The sequence below is a fragment of the Vidua macroura genome, chromosome 3, assembly GCF_024509145.1.
Source record: "Vidua macroura isolate BioBank_ID:100142 chromosome 3, ASM2450914v1, whole genome shotgun sequence".
In the NCBI taxonomy this organism is placed as follows: Eukaryota; Metazoa; Chordata; class Aves; order Passeriformes; family Viduidae; genus Vidua; species Vidua macroura.
Genome location: NC_071573.1, coordinates 36,333,805 through 36,358,998, shown reverse-complemented (window position 1 = coordinate 36,358,998; position 25,194 = coordinate 36,333,805). Strand labels below are relative to the sequence as shown.

At 39.6% G+C, this 25,194-nt stretch overlaps 1 long non-coding RNA gene across 2 annotated transcripts; it reads left to right on the top strand.

Annotated features, from left to right (window-relative positions):
* Positions 1 to 8,509: 8,509 nt before the first annotated feature.
* Positions 8,510 to 14,534, top strand: LOC128805020 (uncharacterized). 2 transcript variants are annotated; one of them, XR_008436244.1, is made up of 4 exons: positions 8,510 to 8,554; positions 9,905 to 10,149; positions 12,032 to 12,141; positions 13,497 to 14,534. It is a non-coding gene; the product is annotated as an uncharacterized LOC128805020 (long non-coding RNA). The 2 variants fall into 2 exon arrangements; XR_008436242.1 differs by having other exon boundaries at positions 11,548 to 12,141.
* The last annotated feature ends 10,660 nt before the right edge of the window (positions 14,535 to 25,194 follow it).

The window sequence follows — 25,194 nt, the reverse complement described above, 5'->3', positions numbered from 1 at the left end:
TGTGTTGTTCTGGGGGGTTGGCCTTAGCAGAGTGACTGTAATTGAAGGTAGCACTGGAACTGCTGGGATTGAATTTGAAAGTGATTCCAGTAGAATGGACAGGCATAGCAAGCTGTTGGTGGGTTAAAAGCGGGGCTGTAACTCTAGCACTTAGAATAAACAGTTCCTATGTGTGTTTTGATGTTCTAGCTAGCTCTGGTGTTCAAAACAAACTGATGTAAGAGACCAAAAAGTCAGATTCTTTTAACTCCTTCTGCTTGTGCAGAAGGTTCACTTCTATTTTCTTAGTGTGTATATGCATGTAAGAGACAAATGTTTAAATCCTGAAATCAGTTTGTTAAATGAATGTTAACTATTTTGGGAGTAGGTGCAGTGTCACAATTTCATCAGGTGTTGGTAATGCCCAGACTGCAATGTGGTTTTAATAAATTGCAGGAGTAACAAACACAGCAGGGGTTGGCTGTGCCAGTTTGTTTGCTAAATCCTGTGCTTGAGTAGGAGAGAGTTCCTGCCTCATCACTGTTATCTCAAATAACACATTAAATTTTTTTTAGAAATAGCCTTCCTATCTTTCTGTAAGCTGTGCTCTGGGAGAACTGAACTCTTCCCACCTCCCTTCTGTAAGAAGCCAGGTGAAGGCTGCTTCAGGAACTCGGGGCAGGCAGTTAAAAGCAGCTGTTTTAGCAGGGTGGGTATATCTGATCACAGCTTTTCTCCCACACATGCTATCAGGAGCTGTTGTAAGCTTGTGCTTGCTATTTTGTTGCCACTGTTCCCTGTTTGATGGCTCCTTTATTAGATATTCAGTCTGGTATATCAGCCTTGCTGGAATCAATAGAAAAATTTGCTTGAGTTTCAGGTCAGCAGTGTGGCCTGGTAGTGATAAAAGCTAACTGCACACTAGGCTGGATCAAAAGGAGCAGAACCAGGACATAAGTGAAGTGATTCTCTCTGCTGGTCACTCAGCAGCTGCATGTGGCACACCATGCCTGAGTTTTGGTCCATCACTACAAGAAAGATGTGGAAAACCCTGTGCAAGTCCAACAGAGCCCATCTTCAAGGTGGAGAAGGGGCTGAGGGAGCTGGGCTTCTTCAGCCTGGAAAAAAAAATGGGTGAAGGGAGACCCAGTAGCACAAACCAAAGCGGGGAATGGGTACCATATGAGCAGAATTAAGTAGCTGAGCTTTTGTGATCTATTTGTTCTTCACAGGGGCCCTACAATTTGTGGGAGTTAATATTTTTTAATGCTTTTTTAATCCCTGTTCAAGGTTGATGGGATGGGCCACCAGGCTCTAAGAGTGTCACAAAATAAAGGTTATGTGGATAGGCAAGCAGTGCTTATTACGTTCACCCTGAAACTAGAGAGCTCTTACTTTTACTCTTTTTACTAAAGAGGTTTTTTTTTTTTTTTTACTCATTAAAGCTTTCTGTTTGTTTTTGGACATTCTTCCTGTAAATTTGCTTTAGCAGGTCATCTCCTTTAGCTGTGGTCAATTTGGTTTTTTAGAACCAGAGTGATTTTCTTGGGTGGTGTGTCAGCATTAGGGGTTGTGCATCTGGGAAAGCTGAGGGAGGAGGCATAAAAATAAGAGAAGGATATCATGTTGATATCATAATTTCTTGACTGGTAAAGTAGGACTTGTAAGTGGAAAGAGCAGGGAAGAGAATAAAATAGAGCTGAGGAAATAAGGCAAAGAGAAGGCAGGTGTTGGGTGAGGCTAAAGGGAAAGGAATGAGGCATTCAGAGGAAATTGCCAGCTGTAAACTTTCAAGGATGTCTGGGCAACACACAACTGAAACAATCTGTTAATGTCGAGTGTCATTGTAAACAGCTCCAGCCTCTACTTCATCCTTCAGGAAAGCCCTTTCCCCATCCATGCCTTTATGGGGGGCGTGTCCTGACTGCTGATTTTCACTTTACCACGCTGTGTCAGTTGCCTAAGCTTTCTTCTCAAAGCAGGGGAAGATGCCTTGTAGTTTCCACTTTCTCCTGCAGCTGTCCCACTTTGTTCTGGAATTATTGACATAATAGGACCAGGAAATATGTTTGGCTACTGAAAGGAATGCAGAGAATTTGTTCTGTCCTTCCACTCTTGACTTGTGTAATTCTAGAAATGGCAGAACTAATCCTGCCTGAGCATCCCTCTTCTCATTGAGCATCTACTGCCATTCTTAATTGTTTTATTTTTCTTTTGGAAGAGCTTCTAATGTACTTTTTTTTATTCTTTAGTTACTTTTGTTTGCCTCCATCTTTACTGTGTCTTTGGCCAAACAAGTTTTGCATTTCATTTCATTTATTCTTATGTAGAAGAAAGCAGCTGTCTGTTTTGATGAATGTCCCAGATCAATGATTTCAGAGATGCTGGATGTAAGAAGAATATTAACAGCATTTGCAAATGATCATAAGTCAGGTGTTACAAACACAAGTAGGAAGAAATAATACAACATAACCTAAAAATCTTGGAAACAGGAAATTGAATGTAACTGAGTGGAGAGGAGAAATAAAAACTGATGTATCCTTGGGGGGAAAAAATAAGTTGTTCAGTCTAAGGGAAAACTTGGAAAATAGAGCTGAGGGAAAAAGTGGAGAGTAAATTAAATATTCCTTTGCTTGGTGACAGGACAAAGGAAAGGACAACATAATTAGGGAGCATCTGTGGGCATTGCTTGGAACAGCAGCAGGGTAGTGGCCTAAAGTAATTTCAAGAGCACTCATAGAATATTTTAACTGAACCTGAGTGTCTCATTATCAATGTGTTTTAAACAGATGAGCACAATTTCAGAGATGATTGGTGATTAACACTTGAAAGAGTAAAGGTATGAAATGTGTAAAACATGACAGAGGAAAAGTCAGATAGGGATGTATTCATCAATAAACTTCCTAAAGTAATGAACTGTTAATCAGTTGATGAATATTTTGAGATAATTAAAATAGCTCTCAGAAAGGTTTAGGTATTAAACTTCAAACTGTAAAATAACTTTTCACAATGTGTACAAATCCATGAAAAACAGATTCTAAGAAGGAACTGGAAAAAGCACTCTATATTACAGGGAGCAAATTCTCCATCTGCAGTCTTTTAAAGATGCCATCTTTTTGGTGTCTTACTGATAAATGAAGCTTTCTTAGCCAAACCTTGCTTGCCATATTCATATGAATTGTGCTGATGCTGAAATGAGGTCAGAACACAAAGGTAAGCGATTTCCCCCTTCCTCTAATAAAGTTCAAGTAAGTGAGTTCAGAAAATTTCTACTGAAAAAAAGTCTTTAACATGGGGACTCTATGTAAACCAAGTGAGCACAGTGAGATATAAATACTCCTCTTGCATTATATAGCTATAAAGTAATACTCATAACTTAGGAGAAATCAGCTGTTCTTCACAAAGTGTTTAATAAGCTTGGCACAAATTCTGTTAGGCTCAGCTCTAGGAACAATTCTAGATTCTGCAGCTCTGAACCATTTTCTGTGATGCTGTGACTGTCAGGAAGATGGTGTGAAGTCTGCTTTGTGTCCCAGCATAGCTGTTCTGCTGACACAGGGACTACCTTAAAGCCATGGTAATAAAATCTTGCAAGCAGGCAAACCCCAAGTTGTCACCCTTTTGTTAAATCAGATCTGTTCATCTCTGAAACATTCATCAGTTCTGGAAGTGTTGGGGTTTTTTTTGCCTTTTTGTGTTTTTTTTTTTTTTTTTTTTGTAATAGCTGCTTCTGATACAATTTCTTAGCCTTATTTTTTGGTCCAACCCATTGCAACTTTTAAAGGGTTTGGGGTTTTTTTTAGGAAAGTTAGTAGGATTTGTGTTTCAAAATACCAAACCCTAAGATTCAGGAATCTGAGATAAAATATTCTATGGTGTCAGTGCTCCAAATGCCATTGACAGAGACTATTGATTTTCCCCAATAAACTTTTCACAGTGTTAAATCTAACAATTGTTTCTGGGCAATTGTCTGTTACTTAGGTCCACTTTGTATTTCAAATGGAATTGCTAACTTCATTGTGATAATGTCTTTATTTGGGACACTACTTGATCTTCCAGCTTTTGAGGCAATAATCTTCTCTCTCTAACAAGTAAAATAACTCTCAATGGCAACTGAGGAATAACTCCACTAAAGATGATTGTTTTGTCTTTAGTAAATTGATATTTACAAGATTGGTGGAGCCCTGTCCTCTCTATGGTTTAGTAGGCATGTGGTAACTTTCAGTCATTAATCTGATTTAAACTGAAAAACCCACTTTATATCCAGAGATAACAGTAATGCCCCTTCTGGAATAGCAGTCAGCCTTCTGTAGCTAGGATTGTGGATCACAGGATATGAGAGTGTGGTAGGTGTCACTTCCATGATAATCAGTGGCTTTAGGGGCTGCCAAATTCAAAAACACATCAGGATAAAATACAGATTATAGCTCCAAGTGAGACTGTTTTATAACTGATTTATCTCAGGCCAGTCTCAGCTTTATAACTGAGCCTAAATTCCAAACTGTCCCCCAGTAGTTCCAGGTGTTTTTAATGCACTGCCTTTACCTTCCATGCTGTCACATGTACAACTTGACTATCCCTTCCCAGTTCTCTAGTGAACAGCCTTGAAATGAAAATGTATTCTCCAAGTGATGAAAATGGGGTTCTAATTCCAAAACAACCTCCTTTAGATTGCTCATTTTGGAAATCAGCATCTTTTTTTATGTTGGGCAAAGAAAGAGGTAGAAGGATGAAAGGAGTAGAAACCAAATCACTATTTAGGTTTTTCTTGTAGAGATGATACTAAGAAACAATCTGGAGGAAAATGCAGTCTTCATTTTTGGGCAAATAACACTGTGCTGAAAGAAAAGCTGTTACATTCTTCCCAATATTTTTGAAGATTTGTAGCTTTTTGAACGTACATAGTATGTACACAATCATCTTCCAATTCATTAGGATTCTTGATTATTATTTTTTCATGTTTTCACAATGAACTCCTTTATTTTAGCTATGAGGGGTTTTTTCTGTTTATGCTTTACTTGTTTTTCACTCTTTTCTCTATTTCAGTCCATAAATTATTGTTCAGCCTTTGGCAAGCTGTATTTTTAAACTGCTGCTCTCTTCTGTCATACCTGTGACTAAACTTAGTCTTTGATCACGTTCCTTTGTGGCTGGTCTTTTCCACCATGAAGGGAAAATTAGAACTAAAAAAAAGAAATTAGTTCTATCCTTAGAATCGTTTTTCCCTTGTGAGCATCCTTTGGAGAATTAGATTTGAAGGGAGCATCCCTGCAAGCTCTGTGCTCAGGTAGCAATAAGCAATTTTGTAGGTGGGGTTGACTGAGGAACTTGGCATCCTAGGCTGAAAAGGACAGGGCTGCCACATGTTCCTTGTGTCACAGAGGTCACCACACTTCCGAGGGGCATGTCAGCAACACCTTCCATGGAAAAAACCAGCTTCACTTCCCCCTGCAAGGAAGGATTGGGTCCAAATACCTCCAAATTACTTCCCAAAATGTGAAAGATGCTGATGTAGGTGAGCAATTTGTCTGAGTGGAGGGACAGGCCTTTTGCCATTCCCTCTTTCCTTCCAGGACTGCAGCAAAGATGCTGCATGTGTTTTCTTCCTGGAGAATTAGACTTTAACGATTTGGGAAATGCAGGTCTTGAGAGCGGCCTGCACAGAGAAAATGGGTAATTAGAAGCATGTGTTGTGCTGTGAGTGTTCCAGGGAGCTGTCTGGGCTAGAGTGAAAGGCTGGATTAGCACAGTGTGACAGTGCAGTGCAGATGCAAACCTGGGGTGCCTTTAACCATTCTAACCTCATTACAAACTTAGTTGAAAATGGGGTATTTATTCATAGTGTCTCCAGTTTGATGATTTTTTTTTTTCCCCTGGCAGGCTCTTAGATGGCGATCTATATTTACATATAATTTTTTGACCAACCTGTCACTCAAGTTTTTTTCTGAAAACTGACTTTATAAAAAATAAATCTAAAATACTGGCATTTGACTCCAGCTGTAGGAAAGAAATGTTATCGTTTAGTTAGGTGTCACCTTACAGCAAATTAGCCTTTAACTCAAATCTATCTAAAATGTCCTGGATTGTAGATGGAAAAGGACTTTGGGTTGGTTTCAAGATGCCTGTTAGAATCAACCTACAAAGCTGAAAAAAATTTCTAGGACTATGTACATGAAATAAAATTGCACCTTTCATCAGCCAAGTCCTTAATTTTTACTCTGTTTAAAATTGGTATTGTGGGGAGGTAGCAAATTACTTTGTGATGTGTTTTAGCCAAACAATCTCGTGGTTATGGCTGAGTAATGGAGAACTTTTATACTGATTTTTTTTTTTTTTTGGTGAAGGGGTTCTCTGAGTTTGATGAAATACCCTATAAAATCTTTAGTTAAAAATAGAGGTGCTACCTCCTCTTACAGTGGTGGGCTTTGTGCTTAATGCTTTCCCTCATGAAAATAATCAGCATGTAATGCTAATATTTTTAATATTAGATTCTTATACAAAGGGGAGAAAGGCATTCTGCTTGTGATACTCCTAAAGATCACTCAAGTATGATCAATAATCCATTAGCAGGAATCTGTTCCATTTAACACCACTAACAAATTTTTCCATCCCTTCCAAGTATAAAGCAGGACAGAGAAGTAATCTGGAAGGTTGAACTGTGGAGGAAGTCAAAATAGCACCAAAATAGTTTAATATGAAGTTGCTTAGCAGAAGCCACATCTAAATCAGCCTTATTTTTAATACAAAATGTCTTGTAAGGCTGCCTGTGTCTGCTGTGCAGCTGAGAGGCACAGTGAGGGCGTTTCTTCAGTAAATAGTGGAGTATTGTGGCCATGAATGCAACAAAACTGCTTTACAGAGATTTATCACACCTCACTTCTCAGAACTATGGAGTGTATCCAGCCTGGAGGAGCAAGTAATGACAAGGGATGATACAAGTACTTCAGAGTTTTCAGCTGTGAGTGACTGGCAGGATGGCCAACCCTGATGATTTAATCTATTAACTTGGTGAATTGGTGACCATGAGTTTTACCTAGTGTTGGTTTGGGATTATCACTTTACCATCATTTGGGACAGCAATTTAAGGTCAAATCCTATTTTTCTATGCATCAAAAATTCCACCATGTTCTTATCAACAGGAAGAAGTGTAGGAAAAGGAATTCTTCCTATGGATATTACTGTTTAGCACAATCTAAAATATATTTAATGCCTTTTGCTTTTTTTTTTTTAGACTAAGAAATCAAGTTTGAAAGCAAACCAACAATACAAGCATTCATGGTTTGTTTTTTAAAAGCCACTTATTATCCTATCTTATTCAAAGCAGAATTTTTCTAATAACCACATTCTCCGAGTCTGATTCCCAAAGTTATGTAATAAAAACAATTGTCAGATCTATTATGATAGTCTAGACTAGACACAAAAGGGGAACTCTGGGGCAAGCATGGAGATTTTCTCATGGAAACAGATAATGGCAAAACTAAAATCTATTCTTCTTCTCTCTTAGATAAGTAGTCCAATCTCTAACCTTTCAGAATAGTTCAGTTTTTTTTCTTGGCAGGGGGGAAATGGCTGCAGTAGATTGTTTTAGAAGAAAATGTGCCATTGTCAGCCCTCCTCTGCTGGGTGGGTGATAAGGGTCTGTAAAAGCCCTGTTTTGTCTCCCAAGTAATCCAGAAGCAAGGCTCTTCCTCTCCTGTATGGATCCTTGTGTATGTGAGATAGATTAATGGCTTGTCAGAGGAGCACAAACCAAGCTACGGAGTTGAGCTGGAATGAAATGGTTCTCTTTTCTGAAGTCCTCAATGGAACAGATTTTCCAAGTGGGAAACAAAGGCATCTCCTCAGCTGTGCTGCCTGTATTGGGGATCAGGGAACAACCCTGCAAAGGGGCCTGGGTCTGTTTGCACCTTCCCATCCTGATCCTACACCTCCCTCTGCCTACTGACCTGAGGTGGAATGAGGTGCAGTAAGGCCAGAGCTGCCAAACCAGGAGAAGTTTTTGTTCAGAACTTGCTCTGCAGAACAGCAGTAATTTGTGAGCTGGAGCCCATTGCAGGTACAAACTGGGTCTCAAGGGGGATGGGAATTTGTTCATGTGGGCTTGTATTTGGGTCACAAGCCTGATGGAAGGGGACAACACAACCCATCAAGTCTGGGAATGGGAGCTGTGAAATGTTACAGCAATGGGGTCATCCCTTGTGGCTTCTGGTAATTAGGTAAAATTTGCTGATTAATGAGGCCATAGTTTCACATACGCTTTAAGCCAGCACTGAAATCTCACCTGACAAATGTAATTAGTTTTAACCTGGATATGCAGCACTGTGGCTGTAGAAAACATTCTTCCCAGTAGGGATGAGTATGGAGCTAGGATTAAGGGGGAAGAGGGGTGCAGGACATGTATGTTCCTGGAAATTTGGAATACAAAAAAAAGAGGGGAAAATAAGACAATGAAATATATCCTCTTGCCTTTGAAGCTTTTTATCTTTTCAGTCTTTCTCTTACTCAGATCTTCTGCTGTACCTTCCTTTTTAGGTTAGCTGAGGACATTCCCAAGCCAAAGGCCACCTGATCTCAGGTAATGATATGGTGTTTGCTCTCCTTCCTTCACACTGAGCCAGTTGTATGAAATACAAGGCAGTATGAAGTCTCCTCAAAAGTATACAGCTAAAAAGCCAAGTTACATTAAAATACATATAAAGCTATTTCAGATACACTGGGAGGTTTTAAATTAAAAGTTTAAAATTATGAAGTCAAAGCCTTTGACTTCTAGGGATGTAATTTTTTTTTTTTTTTTTACAATGCATGGTCTAGCATATTCTACTTTGGGCAGCACTGTTTAGAAGTTCATTAGTATATGTAAGTAATTAGCAGCCTGTCTTGATGGCATAAAGATTCAACTAAAGGTACATATTGCTGGTCTACAGGATAGACACATAACCCATACAAATAGCAAGCATGGAGTGCTATTTTTTGCATAATTACTACAGCTGTAATACTGAGAAAGCCAATAGGAAATGGCTTTTGGATATAGAATATAAAAGGTATCTCAAGGGATGTGAGGGAGACATGATGGGTTGAAAATGGTAATCTTAATGCAGTAGAAACCATGAAGGGGACAGTTCTGTACAGGAGTTAGTAATTTTCCCCATTTTTTTCTCTTGTGACCTTGATCTTTTTCTGTCAGTTCCACCAGTCTTGTAGGTGGAGTGGAAGTTGGCACTTTTGAATATTTCTTCCTCTAAGAGTAGGAAGGAACGGTGAGAGCAAGAGAAAATAACTTAATTGTTGTGTTGCTGCCTAAAGTAAGCGTTGCAGAAACTTTTCCAGGAGCTGGGAAGGGTTGGTGGAACTCACAAGTTCTGGGTGCAGCCCCATGATCAGCAGACATGTGATGACTGTCAGAAATGGCACAAATGTGTGGTGATGGGGCAGCTGGGGGGTCAGGAACCCAGGGAGTCCACTCGCGTCAGGCACAGCAGGGGCAGCACTGAGCATAGACCTGAGGGAAGAACCAAGGAATTCAGCCTGAGCTGAAATGTGGCAGTGGCCAGAGCATGGAATGGGGGTCTCAGGGCAAGCTCTTCAGGGCAATGAGGCACTCAGGATCCAAACAGATTCTGAACTTCTTCAGGTAGCTTTTATTAGCAGGATTACTTTTTCTATAGGGGGGAAAAAGCCTACTTTGCACTTGGATTAAAGTTTAGCCACTTTAATTTTCACCCCAGCAGAGCTCCCTGTTAACAAAGAGGAAGCAGTGCCAAGTGCTGTCACGAAGAACACCTGAACAGCATATTTTTTGTAGAAAGTTTACCCTTCCTATTAATTGAGATTAATTGTAGCTTTGCAATTGCTACCCACAGAGGAAAAGAAGACTGTTTCTACCTCTGAGCTGTAATTTGTATTTATAATTTTTTTTTTCTTGAAGGTACCATAAGTTTTGGGTCCCGGTAGTTGAAGGAACAGTGCACACTCAGAGCCAAAGACCGATTACTTCCCCACAGAAAATTTACCAAGTCAGAAAATAATGTAGGAAAAAAGTCTCACAACAGCCCTACGAAGTGAGAGCTGAGAAGTCTCTGGGCTCTGGTTTGCTCATGCTTGCAGAAGAAATATTTTTGACCTGAAGCTGTGAAGTCAAACGTGTTTGCTACAAGACCACTGCAACAACAGGTGAGATAGTGGCCTTGGAAGGCATCCAAAATCAGTGTGTTTCAGGAAGAAGCTGGCAAGGCTCCAAAGAAATAGGTTTTATTCTGCTTTTGGGGTGGTTGTTTTTCCTCTGCAGATAGTACTCTGCATATATCAATTGAGTTATTTTGCATTTATTTTCATTGTTCTGAGACAATAAATTCTCAGTGGCAAGAGTTGCTAAAATACTGTAAGTATGGCATTTATTTCCCTTCCTTGTTTGGAGAAAAGCTCTTTAGTTTGTAATCACTCTTTGAATAGTAGTCTGTGACCCAGGGAAGCTAATTTCAGCAGCAATAAAAGCTGTGTCTTTTGTGCTTTCAGAAAATAAAATTTTAAGGACCTTGGAAAATTTTTGGAACTTGACCAATCTGCAAATTCAATATGCCTATTTCTGTCTCCCAGTGTTAGGAGAAGGAGCCTCTAAAGTTTTCTCAGAGACCTAGCATAGCTTTTATTTTTTTAACTAACTTCCCTTTGCAGTGTAGTTCATATTTCTTTTGTTAATAAAGAGAATTTTACTTAAGTTTTGGGAGGATAATAGTTACATGACTTGGAATACAAAAAAAATTGAGGGGAAAATAAGACAATGAAATATATCCTATATATAAGAAAATTTGCCAGTAAATCTTAATGTATGACGTTTCTGTGTCCTGGAGGGGGCTGTTCAGCCTGGTTTGCAATTAAACAGCCAACAGGAGTATTTTACTGCTGAGCTGAGAGAAATCATCAGCTCCATCATCTTGCATCTAAAACACTTGTGAATCTAATAATTATTTTTGTCAGCCAGTCCTTTGTGCTTTCCATCTCAGCAACGCTCATTGTCAAACAGCAATTTCACTTGTTAATCTTTCTCCTGTCTCCTGCTGAGGTTGTCTTTTTGGCCTGTTTCAGATCCAGCATGTTCCTTCTTTTGACAATGGGATTTGAGTTTTGTTCAAACCTTTTCCCAATTGCCTCCTTGTGGGGTTAGAAAAACAAACAAAGAATTCTGGTTTGTTTTGCAAATCTGCCCTTAGATTATTACTGATGCAAAATTTCAACTTGCACTTTGAAGAAAGGGGTTAGGGAGGTTGATGTTTTACCATTTGCTTCTCTGTCAGCAGTGTTAGGATCTTGGTCCACGAAATTCCAAGTCTGTCCTGTAAATTTGGGGTTATAATCCCAGTGCAGGCCTAGCAAAAGTGCTCCTATACTCTAAGTGCTTTCAGGTTATCCAGGCTCCAATCCTTTTCTGTGTTTATATGGACATCTTCATGAGCTGCAAAGATACTCCTGGTGCAGCCATCAGAGAAATGTCCACTGCTACCACTTCCCTTGACTCCTAAAGATGCCCGGTTTGGCTGATTTAGTTTGTGCTCTGCTTTCTGTCTCCCTCAGGAAATCACCACTGACAGGATGCCTGGTTAGAAGCGAAACCTCAGCCCTGTGTGACCCTTGTCCTGCTTTGGAGAAGAGCAGTGACAGTTTGCTGAGTCTGGAAACACATTTCTCTTATCTCCAGGGTGAGCACAGTGACTGTTGCCTGCTTCCACCATGAAGGACTATCAGTGCTGTTCCATCTTGGTTACAGACATGACTAATCCCTCTTACTGCTTTTTCTTTTTTTTCCCCAGAACTGCCAATTGAGCTTTTTCTATGATCCTTCTCTAATATGTTTAAATCAAATGGAAGTAGGTGACTATAAACAGCCCTACTAGCAGGTATACTCAGTGCAGCTCATTTCAGCAGAAATGTGTTACAGAGAAATTGTGAGTCAGGTGGAAAAGCAGCATAGAGCTTCAGACAGGAGGGAATTTACATGTACTGGAGACAGATATTTGCCTTGGCTTCCTGTTCACTTTATATCTGATTCCCTCTTCAGCCCTTTGTGGGGTGATCAAAACTGTGAAGACTGCTACTGTTGCTTTCCTCAGCAAACCAGCCCTTCAGAGCAGGAGCAATTCCATTCCATGAATCTGTACCTTCTCCATGGTGAGTTTTAAAGTGATGTGCAGTGAGAAGGGCACAAGGAGCTAAAAAGCTTTGTGTACAAAGTATATAACTGGTATTTACCACCCCCAGATTCTCTAGGGTCTCACTTCTCTAGCAGCAAATGTGGTCAACACTCACAAGAGATGTTTTTCCACTTGTCACTCCCAGAATCACAGAATGGGTTGGGTTGGAAGGGGCTTTAAAGCCCATCTTATTCCAACCCCTTGCCCTGGGCAGGGACACCTTCCCCTAGATACCCTTGTAGATACCTGAGCTGCACAGGAATTAAGGCAAATGGCCCAGCTGTCCATAGCAGCAATGAAACTGGGGTATTTATCCTGCAAAATGATGTTGTCACAGCATTGCTTTGGGAATAGGACACTAAATTCCATTAAGTTATGCAGCTGTGCTAATATGGTTTCTTTACAGTGGTGGGCAAGTCTGTTATTTCTGGGTTTATCTGTAAAATTGTTGCCACCCAAACATTCTCTTGTCAAATGCCCCTGACTAAATTGTCCCAAACTTAATCAGTTGGGCCTTACACCTTAATCTGGGGTTAGCAGGCTTTGGTGTGGAGCAGTTCTTCCACTCCTGGCTACATATTCCCTGCTCTCCCCATGGGTCACATCTGAGCACGTGGCACAGCCTGGGTTGGGCCAGCTTTCAGATCAACTGTTGAGCTGATCTGCACAACCACTGGGTCTCATGAGTTGTGGAAGAGGGAGAGGCAAGCACTGCCTGGTGCTTTGCCTGCCTGGAGTTGTCCTAGATTGGAGGAAAAATTAAGATGTTCTTACTATGAACATTTTGGTCCAGGAGCTCCTGGCTTAATGCAGAAAAATGTTGCTTGTATATTCCAGCCCATTAGACCTGGAACCTAGATTGGCTGCTTCTTTATTTTTCATAATTAATTTTTCATAATTATTTGATACATTACTTTCTATTAAAATAATTAAACCATGAATCTTCATGTTATTTACAGTTTTTCTCATGTTATTAAGCTGTAATTTGACCAAGAGATATGAGCATAATTTACCATATGATTGCATAGCTTTTAATGTGTGCTTCTGCAGTGAATAGCAGCTATTAAACTAAGTGGTTTGCCCTGTAAAATGACATGATGTCATAATATTTCTCTGAAAATACAAAATTAAGTATCATTAAATCCTATAATTAGGTAGCTATAGGTTATATTTGCAACTTGAAAAATGGAGTCAGGCAGCCTGATTCTTCCTGCTGTAGTATTCCAGGAATTTTGTCAAAACTGTACAGGAGCAAGTGTTGTGCTTTATAGAACATGAGCTGCTTTCCCAGCCTTGTATTTCAGTGTAGTTCTCTTTTTGTTCTCTTTCCAGGAACTGGGGTTTTCCAACATGTTTGTAACAGCAAAGCAACTGTTCCAGGAGTGTGTATACTCTTTTTTTTAAATAATCTGATTTTTGTGCCTATTTTACTTGTTCTTTAGAAATCATGTGGATTTCATAGATGAGAGTGTATGATTGATCATAAACTAATATTTTTTTTGCTTTGGACAAATATTTAGTCCTCTTTTTTCCCTTGTCAAATTTTCATTTCATTTTTGACAGGTTTGTTGTTTCTTTTAAATCTTCATCTATTTCTAAAAGAAATAGTTGCTTTTTTGGTGAATTTAACCTGATTTGTATTATGTCTATAATTCAAATTTATTTTCTTATTTTCTAAGGCATAGGCTATTTTAGCAACTGCTGTAGTTAATTGATACTTGGTATTTCTCCTCCTTATCTATATCACTTTTACCTCTGAAGGTATGCAATGTATCTACATATATATAATATAATTTTTGTTCAGTGCTATATGTATATATTCTAAGTTTTTAAGAACAAACAATTAATTTGAAGATTACAACTCTAATGTTAGAGGGATGTATCACAGCTCTATTTTGAAGCTGACGGGTCTCTCTGCTTCTGAGACATTCCAATGCTTCTTGTGATAGACGCAGTGAAATAAATGGTTTGTGCCATCTACTGGTGCCGGTGGGAGCTGCGCGTCAGCTCGGAGCCGGGACGGACTCAAGCGTGCAGTGTGGGAAAAGAGGAAACCTCTCTGGAGATAAAGACATAAAATAATAAACAGCAATGTAGTTAAGTGCTAACTAATATTAAACATGTGCTAATTAACTCACGCATTAACCCATTTCCCACTCGTGCCTTCCCAAGCGTGCCCTACAACTTCATCCCCATTTTTAAGGATTCTGAAAGCATTTTGTTTTGCAGGTAGGTCAGTGTTGTTTTAACAGAGTGGAACAGTCCAAGCTGATGGTGTAGAGTGTGCTATTAATGTGAACATGGTTTGTCTAAACCTGTTACTCTTTCTGTAATCATTCCTAATTACAATGTATGTCATGATCGCTTATAATTAAATATAACTCCCCCAAACACATTCTCCCTTATGGATTTTCTTTGATGCTTTGGTCCCTTGTTAAGCCTGGAGTTATAAAGCTGCTGGGATGGGAGACTTCAGCCTAACTCAGTGCAGGGTTAAATAAGGCCTTTTGGCTGAAACCTCTTTGTATTCTACAGCCTCATAATAGCCTATTGTATTTTCTGGGGTTTTTATAAGGCTCAGATGTCACACTCAATTCTTGGTTGTTTCAGTATCATCAGTGTTATCACTGGTGTGCTTAATACATTTGCTGTACTTTCTGATCGTAAATATTATTCGTTCTTTCTTTGCTGGTTTTTACTTCTTTATCTCTCAAGGGCATAAAGAGCAGATCCACAAATGTTCCAGTGTCCCTCTAGTTACAGTTGTTCTATGCAAAAGGAGAAAATCCAAGAAATCATTAGAGAGAAAAAAAAAAACCCCAAACACCCCAACCAAACAAAAAACAAACCAACCCCCCCTCAAAAAACAAAACAAAACCCAAAAAAACCCTCCCAAAAACTAACCCCCAAAACTGAAATATCCAAAACCTTTACAATTTAAAATATTATTCGCTTTGGTATCATGTTCAAGGGTCCAGACACTTCACTTGCTTCCACACTCAAGAACTCATTGACACACCTGGCCTAGTAATGAGGATTCTCTACTTCAAGCAAAACACAGTTTCTCCTGTCCAGGAGGGAGGTATTTTCCTCATTTGCAAAGGGCTTTTAGATATTTTTGGTTAAAAATACTGTATAAGCAGCTAGTAATGTATTTTTGTGCTGGTTTTGATAGATGTAGTTAGTGATCTAATTGTATATACTTTGAAAAGTTGGATGGGTGGGATATTAAATTTCTTTTATTTCAAGTTATCTAAATGCATATGTATGTATTGAAACATGTTGCCTGCTGCAAGTGCAGGTACAAAAATCAATACTGTTAATCAGTTTGATTTTAGATTGTACTTCAAAGTGCAAATATCAATTTAAGCAAAAACAGTTGTCTTCAGCAAAGCAGAATTTCATCCAAGTATGAACAGGTGGATTAATACAATGATAGAGAAAATACCTTTTTAATATTTCAGGTTTTTTTCTTCTCTTGCAGGTAAATGCCCCAAATAGTTTGCTTTTTTTGTGACTGTTACACCTGGGAAACAAACTGCAGTAAGTGCACAGTTAACATGAATTTTCATGGGGGGAAAAATAGTTAATTATTGCAGCAGTACAGCTACTATGATCAGAGCAGTGACTCATGCTAGTGAAGCATATAATTGTCCATGTAATTTGTTTGAAGTCAGCTGGGTTCCAACATTCTTGTTCCTGTCTATAGCTGTTAATTTTTCTTTAGTTATTTTCCCTTCAAAATCTGCTGGAATTTGCTGCGAGGTTGTTTTGGTGGGTTTTTTTGTTTTGGTTTGGTTTTGGTTTTTTTTTTAATACATATTATTGTTAGCAAGATGTCAAGTTGTGTCTGACAGCCTGAGAGGAGCAAAATTGCTGCAGTTCCATGTCCCCAGCTCCTATCAGGAGCAAGGCTGAAAATGTTTCCCATATTGACTCTGGCTCAGCTCACATATTCATTGTTTAAACCAGAAGAAGCTCCAGATTTCTATACTCCTCCTTATTTCCTTTTTAATGACTGTTGTTACTACTCTTACACTCTTTGTCATCTGTAAAAGGCTGTGAATTTGGGTTAGATTCACTCCAGTGGGAAGTATTGTAGACTGGAATTTAAATCTAACCTACTTTGTATTGGTGGAAGAAAATAACACACTTTTACTCTGGGCAAGCTGGAAACTGCTGCTTCGGTTTGAAGCAAACTTTTACCTTCTTTAATATACTTAAAGTGTGTTATAACACACTTTGTTTACAACCTTCTGGAATCACGAGAAAATGGCTGTGGATGATCTAATATTTGCAGGTTTATACAAACATTTTTCAGTAGATTCTAGTCTATCCAAGTGAATTAAAAGCAATGTTTTAAAACAAATTTATACAAATGGGGAGTACTTTTCACTAATAACTTTGTTTCTCCTAAATTCCAAATGCATTTTCTATTCTTCTGCATTTCAATCTTGCTGTCATGGGTAGAATTGGCAGAAGTCCCACAGATTCCATATGTCATGTGTACCTATATCTGTAAGGTTTTTATACAAATCCCATACTTTATGGGCTTGTGTTCATGCAGAGCACAGTTGTCTTGCTTTTGTTCCCAACACAGGTGAGTTGATTTCAAGACAATGTGGTAGTAAATATTTCTTTGTGACAGGAACTGGCAGGTTCTGTTTAATTCCAGCAGCAGGGCCCCAAGGTCCACCATTGCCATAAAATCACCTGCAGAAGGATTCATGGCTCTTAGCAGGCTTTCATCCTGCTGAGACAAGGAAAGAAGTAACAGCCACCAATTGTTGACCTAGATTAGTCAGCACACGGGTTTTTTTTGTCTTCAGAGGACATCTCTGAAGTGATGGAGACAAGCTGAGATACTGCAGGAGGATATGAAGAGCCAATTGGGATGACTCTTAACACCTTCTATCATTTAGTCATGAGGTTAAAAGATAAGGAAAATCTCCTTTGGGAGGAGAGATGATTGGATAATACTGGTATAAAATAGAAATTACTGTCAGTGGTGAAAATATGCCTTTAGAACAGAATCAATACTTCTGGGTATTATGGGAAACATTGAATTTAGTGATACCGAGTTCATTAATTATTGTGCATCACTAAAAACTAGGAAAGTTATTCTGGATGCAAGGGTTCCACCAAAGACAAAACTCTGGGCTTTGGCAGGTGTTGTTCATCCTAAAGGAATTCAGTTGGAGAGAAGAGATGGTAGAGCCTTGGATTGCAGGAAGTCTTGTGCTGTTCCCCCTGAGTGTAACTAAAATCAAATGGAATTAATCTCTCAGGGTTATGTTTTTTTTATCTGAGAACACAGTGAAGGCAACACACTGGTCATGGTAAAGCACTAAAGTTTAATCTCTTTCCTACTGTCAATAAAACTAAGCAAAAGCTGAGTCTCTGGGACCTGACAAGCTTGGGACAGCCTCCAAAAGCTTTGCATCAAACCCTCCTCTCTGTCTCTATATCTTCCCTGATATTCTGTACATTAGGAGCAAACTCCTCCATCCCTTCACCATGAAACTCTTGCACTTTATTTTTTGTTGCCTTCTGTTCTGACTATACAGCCCTACTTTTTTAGCACCAGTACAGGAGTGATGCAAGCTCCTCCTTTGACCTCATATGGCTTCTGTTCCTGCTTACCCAGCCAGGTCTTTCACATGCCTCCTGTGGCACTGCCACCCCTTTCCATGTTCCAGGACAACAGGGAACAGACAGCTGGCCTTGAAAACTCAGCAAACTAAGAGTCAGGCTTCTCTATGCTCCTAGAGTTCATAATCTTAAAGGAGCTCAACACAGGGTCCAGCCCTTTGTGCTTCTGAGGAAGGCTGGTTATGTTGGAAGGTGAGAGAAGGAAAGGTGAAGGATCACAAAGGAGAGAGCATTTTTTCAAGGCAGACATCTGATTCTCTTGTTTTTGACTTGAGAGCAAAACCCTCTGCATGGTTCAAGCAGTTCCAGGCAGAGGCTGGCTGCTATCCCTGGGGGTCTGGCAGGACAGGGAGCAGGAGCTGGATTTCTCACAGGTCAAAAGAGAAAGTTTGAGGAAGGAACAGGAATCCTTCCTCTTCAAGCTGTCTTTAAAAAAACATGAGAGGTTATTTAAAAAATATTTTAAAAAGCTGTGTGGAGGTAAGACATTGCTACTCCTTTATATTTAGGGCCCCAATTTGCAAAATCAGCTTCAGGTCCACATATGTCAGTTAGGTCAGAGATTTTATGAAAAGAAGTCTGTTCTCAGTGTTCTCTGTGTTTATGACAAAATAACAGCCTATGAGCCTGATTCTCCTTGCTTTACAGTACATGCAACACAAGCTCCTCTACAAACTGGATCAGGGTCTCATTTATTTGCAGCAGGAACTGTGTAGCAAACCACCTCACTCCCAATTTTCTCTCCTGCTGGAATTTTCACTTCATTCCAGCAGTTTTGCTCCTGGTTTTCCCCTGGCTGTTGGAATGTGCAGGAGCAGGGCCCGAAGCGAGGGGCTGCGCTGGGAAAGGTCAGGCCAGCCTGGGGCACAGCAAGAAGCTGGCTGGGCAGTGGAAAGTTACAGCCCTGAGCTGCTGCAGGAACTGCCCCGCTCCTCGGGAAATGTGATACCTGCTCACCTGCTCGGCAGAGTCCGTGTGGAAAAGGCTGAGTGCTCTTCTTCGCAGTGCTCCTCTCGTTTGAGGGGAGGAGAGAGTTTAGGGTGGTCTGTCATGTATCTTTATTAGAGGAAATTTGCTTTAATTCCCCTAATCTAAATCTGCTGCTTATAGTGCCGGGAACTGCAAATATTTGTGTTTTATCAGTATTTCTTCACTGAAAATTATCGTGATCTCAAGCATGATAATTCTGCATGAAAATGATAGCAAGCATGACTCAGTATGAGAAGAGTAATGGACAAAAATAGGCCAATTCTTATCAAATCCTATTCTGTCTTTAGTCCTTCCCTGTGTATTGTACCAGAGCCAGTGAACACAGCTGAGCAATAATATTTGCTAGTAGCTGTTTGTGTTTCCAGTGGAAATCAGTGGTAAATCCCAGTGTAAAACTGTCTTTCATCCACAAGAAAGAGCTGTTTGTCCAAATTTCATTTGCTGGATGTAACATGGAATTTGTCTTTCTGCTTTTGGTAGGAACTCATTCAATGATGTTTAAATTTACATCACATTCTAGTAACTGCTATAGAAAATATCTGGGTGAAGGTTCATGACAACAGTCCAGCTATTTGGCACCAAGTTTTCTGTAAACAAATCAGTGAGTTGTTTAACCAGTGTGAAGTAAGAATTTCCCAATGCCTTATGAATGAACATGCTGCAGTTACAAAGAGATTTCATTAACTAATGTGAACCTCCAAAAAGAAAAGGAAGGACAGGAAGAAAACCTCGTGAAATGCATGTTACAATTGTAGCTAGAGCTGTGGGTCATGCAGCATGTTTTGTGTCTGGTTATTATGGAAAGGATGGGTTTTTCCTTACTGTGAACTGACTATTCTGCTTATATTTCAATAATACCTCAAGTCTGATAAGATAGGGAACTGATCAGAAATTGCTGGTCTTGGAAACCCTGCGAGACCTAAACCAGCAGTAATCTGGGCTGTCATGGACCTGAAAGTGGTTTGGCCATTCTATTTAGAGACACACCAAAATATAGACATATTTTATAGTGTTTGAAATACCAGCATGTCTCTAGAAACTTTTATCAGAAAATATAAGAGTTGGAGCAATTCAAAGTTTATTAGACAAGGCATGCTGTCAGTTCAAGGTGACTTTAAAATACATGGCAACCTGTGTGATTGTAAGTCCTAGGAAGTGCATCACTCACTGATGACTAAACTCTGACACTGCACAGAGACAATTCAGAATATGAGTTTAGTGTATCAGTAGAGATGTGATTTACAATGCTGGTCAGAACAAGCTGATAGCAGCCACGAAAATGAAGCTATATAAATAAGCTTTGGCAATATATCCCACAAGTGTCTTGCGAACTGCTGAGCATTTAGCACCTGCTTGATACTGTTTTGCACATCCCTTCACTATGAGAGGTCACATGTTAACACCAAGTCTAGCAAAGAATTACTCGACTCAGTAATGACAACCTTATGCAATAACTGCAATATTTCAAACCTTGCTTTAGTGTTTTTGTTTGTTTGTTTGTTTTGTTGGGTGTTTTTTTTGTTTGGTTTTTTGTTTGTTTGTTTGGGGTTTTTTTATGTTGCTTTGATGCTTCTGATGTGCTGTTCACACAGGAAGTCAGGCAGGCTGGTTTAAATGGCTGCCCAGCTTTGTGGTAATGGGAGTAAGAGAACCTCTAGACAGGAATCCAGCTCCAAAACTCTGTTATCCAGGATCTGCACTACCCATGAAATTCTCAGCCTTAGGTCTTCCTCACAAACTGTTCCATAAAATGCCATGGTGATAAGGTCCATGGATGACCACCAAGTGACCGTATGGAAAATGGGCTGAGACCTACCTTCTAGCCTTGTTCCTGACCCCTTGACTGAACATTGACAGCTTTCCTGAGCTCTATTCCCATATCAGTAAAAGAGAGAAAAGCAATGTTCTGAGCTGGATCGGTCCCCATTCAGTTAAATATCTAATCATGCTCTTTTCCATGAAGACTGAGGCAAAGATGACATTTGTCGCTTCATTGTGACATCTCAGTATGTTCAGGAAAGTGTCTTTTTCTGAAACATTTGCAGGACAAAAAAAGTTCAAGCACACATTCTGCACTTAGGAAACTTCCTTCTGTGTGGAAATCCTGTCCTCCAACAGGCCATCCAGTTACCTCATGTGGAAAGAGAACTTTTGCTCAGCAACCAGATGGCTAAAAAACAAAGAGAGGACTCTCCTTGTTCTTGACATCCTTCTCTTTTGTGGGCTATGCAGCCAAATTATTCTTCCATTTGAAAAGCCAGTTCTCAGTTCTGGCTGCACCTAGCAGCAGCATCACAACTTTTGTGTGATATTAACTGAATAAAGGAAGATATGTCAGACTTGCAGCATACAACACTTAGAGGTGACACTGAGACATTGTGTAGTTCATTAATAAAGGCAAGCAGGAGGATGATTTTTGTTGCTCTTTAGAATGCCTTGAGCAGGCTCTGAAGAGGCCGTCTTTCTTGTTCTTAAAGCTTAAACAGTTCTAGATGCCTTTAAGACAAGAAATAAGCAGCAGGTAAGTGAGCATTGCTTTTCCTGTTCTAACAGACTCCCCCCGAGGTGCCAGGGATGTTTTGTGACCTCTAGCATGACTCTTTCATTGGGGCTGCAGAGCCAGTATGAGCCCAGGCTGCTCTCAGAGTGCCTTGGACACTGTCAGTGTTCATGGAGCTGTTCAGTGTGAGCCTGGCCGGGTGGCAGTGACTTGCAGGGCTTGTTTAGCATTCCTGGAGGCTGGAGGGGATCAGCTCCAGCACTAACAGAGCTCACTGCAGTTCACAGCTGTATGTTTTGACTATGGCTTGTACTTAAAATCCATCTCTGGCCAGTAAGTGGCCACAGATTAAAGGAACAGCACACTGGTACTGATTAGGAGTGCTCTGTGACCTACTTGGGAGAGCAGAAGGGATCTACCAGAGACTGTAAAAAATGGATTGAATCTATACGTGTTGTCAGCCAGTGGTTTGGGAAAAGAAATCTTACTTAATGCAACAGATTGTTTCAAAGTAAAAAAAAAACCAAACCCATGTTATAAGGGGATTTGGATGGAAGACTTTGCATTTTAAACTGGACCCCCACACCAAGAAAATACAAATTTTTCTTTTTACTGTTTTAGGTGTGGTAACTTTTTTTGTTTTTTTTTTTTTTTTTTTTCCCATTTGACTCCAAAATCAGTATTTTAACTTCGGTGGGTTTAAAACAAACAATTGGAATATGTGTACTTGGAGCCAGTCCTATGGGTCTAGGAAATTCAAAGTTGGTTTGTATAGTTTGAGCTTCATGTAGAAATAAAAAATATTAGTCCCCTGGTAGCACAGCAGTGTATGGCTGTATTGAAATTGAATTGAATGTCCCCTGAGCTTGCTGGGTCACAGTGTGTCCCATGGTGTTCTAAATACCCTCAAGCTTAACACTGGGTTGGCTGCAGGGCAGTGAAGGAAAAAGAGGAATGTTCTGCATTGATAAACCTGACACCAAGCCCATATGGGAGAGATAGTGATTAAAAGGATCCTGGGTAACTCTGCATGGCCCTGTGGAGCGTCTGTGAAGGGGCAAAGCCTGGGGTCTGTCTCCTTTTTAACTGGTGGTGCCAGCCGAAACTTCTGTTAATTTTAGTATTAGATCCCCACATGACTGTGGAGTTTGATGTTTAACTGTATTATGTGTCCCCTTCTAGCAAACTCTGAAATGACTGAATAAAAGCAGAGTCACACAGGACTAATGGGAATTTTGATTTTTTTTTTTTTTTCGTTGTTGTTTGGTGGTTGTGGGGTGTTTTTTTTTTTTGGGGGGGGGGTTTGTTTTGTGGGTTTGTTTGTTTGTTTGTTTTTTGTTTTTTTCTCCAGCACAGGACTGGTGTTCTGCAGCTCAGGGGATTGAAAGACTTGACATCCTAGGAGAAAAAGCTGTCCTGGCTGGGGGGCTGCTCCCTGCATTTAAACTGAGAGCTGTCTGACCCACCTGGGTAACTTTTTATTGAAATTACTCTTGGTTCTGGCACAGTGAGCTTCCCTTTCTCCTGAGCTGGCTGTAAAACAGGTACCAATGATTATTGTAATCTATTAACTTCATTTTGGGGTGAAAAGCTAAAGAAAGCCTTAATCTGAGTTCATGTCTGTGTCCTGGCCTGAAATGTTATTGAGCCTGAGATTAGTGAAGGGTGCATTTTGAAAGCAGTGGATTGAAGGCCCAAATGATGAATTGCAGCATTTTTAGGCCCTTACTGAAAATATATCCCAGCAATTCCAAGGGAAAACAGCTCCCACACCAAGGAGTGCAACTGTAGGAGACCCATTTGTGTGTATGTAGTTGGATCCAAGTAAAACTAAATTCAAAGTGGCAGTGGCCCAGGATGAAACTTGATGCTAATTGTACATAAATAGCAGAGGGACTGTCATATGACAGGCTATAATCAATAAAACATTCCTGTTGGGACTAATCTGCATGTCAGGTGTCCTTACTGGAATGGAGTGCTGGCACTGCTGTGTACCCTGATTTAAGGGTTGCTCAGGATTTACTCCTCACAGAAAATTAATTTCTACTTCTTTTCACTCACAAGATCTGGACCAAGCAAATGAATGAAACATTCTGTGGTGTAGCTGCTAGGCAATGTATCCATAGTTCTGATAAAATTATGTATGTGTAGAAGTACATTCTTGGAGTAAAATTTACTTTTTTCCCCTAATAAGAAATTTAGGATCTTTTGTTTCACCTAGTTAAAAAATAGAGCTCAGCCTTGGTAGATTCTATTAATGTTTTTTTTTTTTTTCTTTGCACAATGTCACATGTCTGGAATTGTTCTAAGACACAAGTGTGTTTAGTAGATAAGAGATTTAATTTTTTTTTTTTCAAGGAACAGTTTGGTGCTCTTTGTGAACACATCACAGATAGCACATTGAGAATTTGCTGATTTTTTTTGTAAATCCCAATTTCTAATAATTTGCAGCTACAATTGCTTTTAGCTCTAATACTATAATCACTTCTGAAACTTGACATGTAGGGAATTTTTTCCTTACTAAAATTCTGTAGAGCTGTATTAAAATGATAATGGGGAAAAAGAAGTGTTGGCTGCAAAGGAAGCTGTAGAACCAGAGTTAAGAGAGAAGGTCTGTTAATGGCTGAAGAGTGTGATTTCATTCAAATGAAAAGGAGGAAATAACCTAAATAATGAATGAAATGTGTGATTTCATTCAAATGAAAAGGAGGAACTACCCTAAATAGAGGTGTCAAGAAGATGGGCACCTGAACTGGAGCCATAAAATATTTTGATGGAGAACATTTCGTGCCTATGAGTGTTTGGGTTAGAATTCCACTGACTAAAGTCAGTGTGATCAGATTGACTTTTAAATAAATACCATCTTCCTTTTCATAAGATCTCATACAGGATTTTGTTACAGGAGTTTTCTACAACAAAGTTAAAATCTAATTGTGTAAATGCTTGGAGGGCCAGAGAATTGTATGAAAATTGCTACATTATGAAAGGAAGTTGCAGGATTTTTTCTCCAACTTGATAAGTTTTAAATCTACTAAGAGGAATTAATTTTAGTCCTCTACACCAAAGAATCAAAAATGCCCGCACAGAGAAGTGGCTGATGAGATGAGCCCTGTTAAGAGCTGCCCCTCCATATGACAGTTCCTGCTGTCCCCCCTCTTTGGAGGATATTTTTTGCATCCTGCAGGTTTGGGGGCTGCTGCACACAGCCAGCTTCCAGCAGACAGCTCCATTTGCAGCCACTTCTGGCAGGAGGCAAAAGTCTTCAGTTATTAGGACAGAGTGAGGCAGTGTAGGAGCTATTGTGGTGTTCTTTCAGAATATCCAGTGTTTTCCTCTCTTCCCTGTGCTTGTTTTCCCCTGTTCCACGAGGGCTGGGTGAGGCTCTTTTGGAACAGAGCACAGATGAAGGTCCCAGGGACCTTGAACACTTCTCAGAAGGGTAGAAATAAGGCTTGAAGGGTGCTCTGATTTGGGCCTGGCAAGAATTTATGTGGGGTTGAAGGAATCCTTGGGGATTATCCAGATAAATATTTAGTTACTGAAGAAAACCTTCTGTTCCCATTTATACCACTATTTATAATTTTTGCTGCTGAGTCTCTTATTTAAGACTAAATTTACAAGACCTTTTATTAGATCCAGTTTCCATTTGGAATCCTGAAGTATCAAAAGCATAGGATGTATCCCACATCCAAAACAAGAAATTTTTTTAAAATTTGTTTTATTTTTTATATTATAATATTATCTATTTTATATTATTTATTTTTATATTATTTTATTTTATTTTTTATTATTTTTTAATTTTATTCCAGGCAATGCTGCAATCTCTTTGCTGGCCCTCTGAGGAACATCTCAAAGCACAGTGCCCCACATCAGGCATCATTCACAACT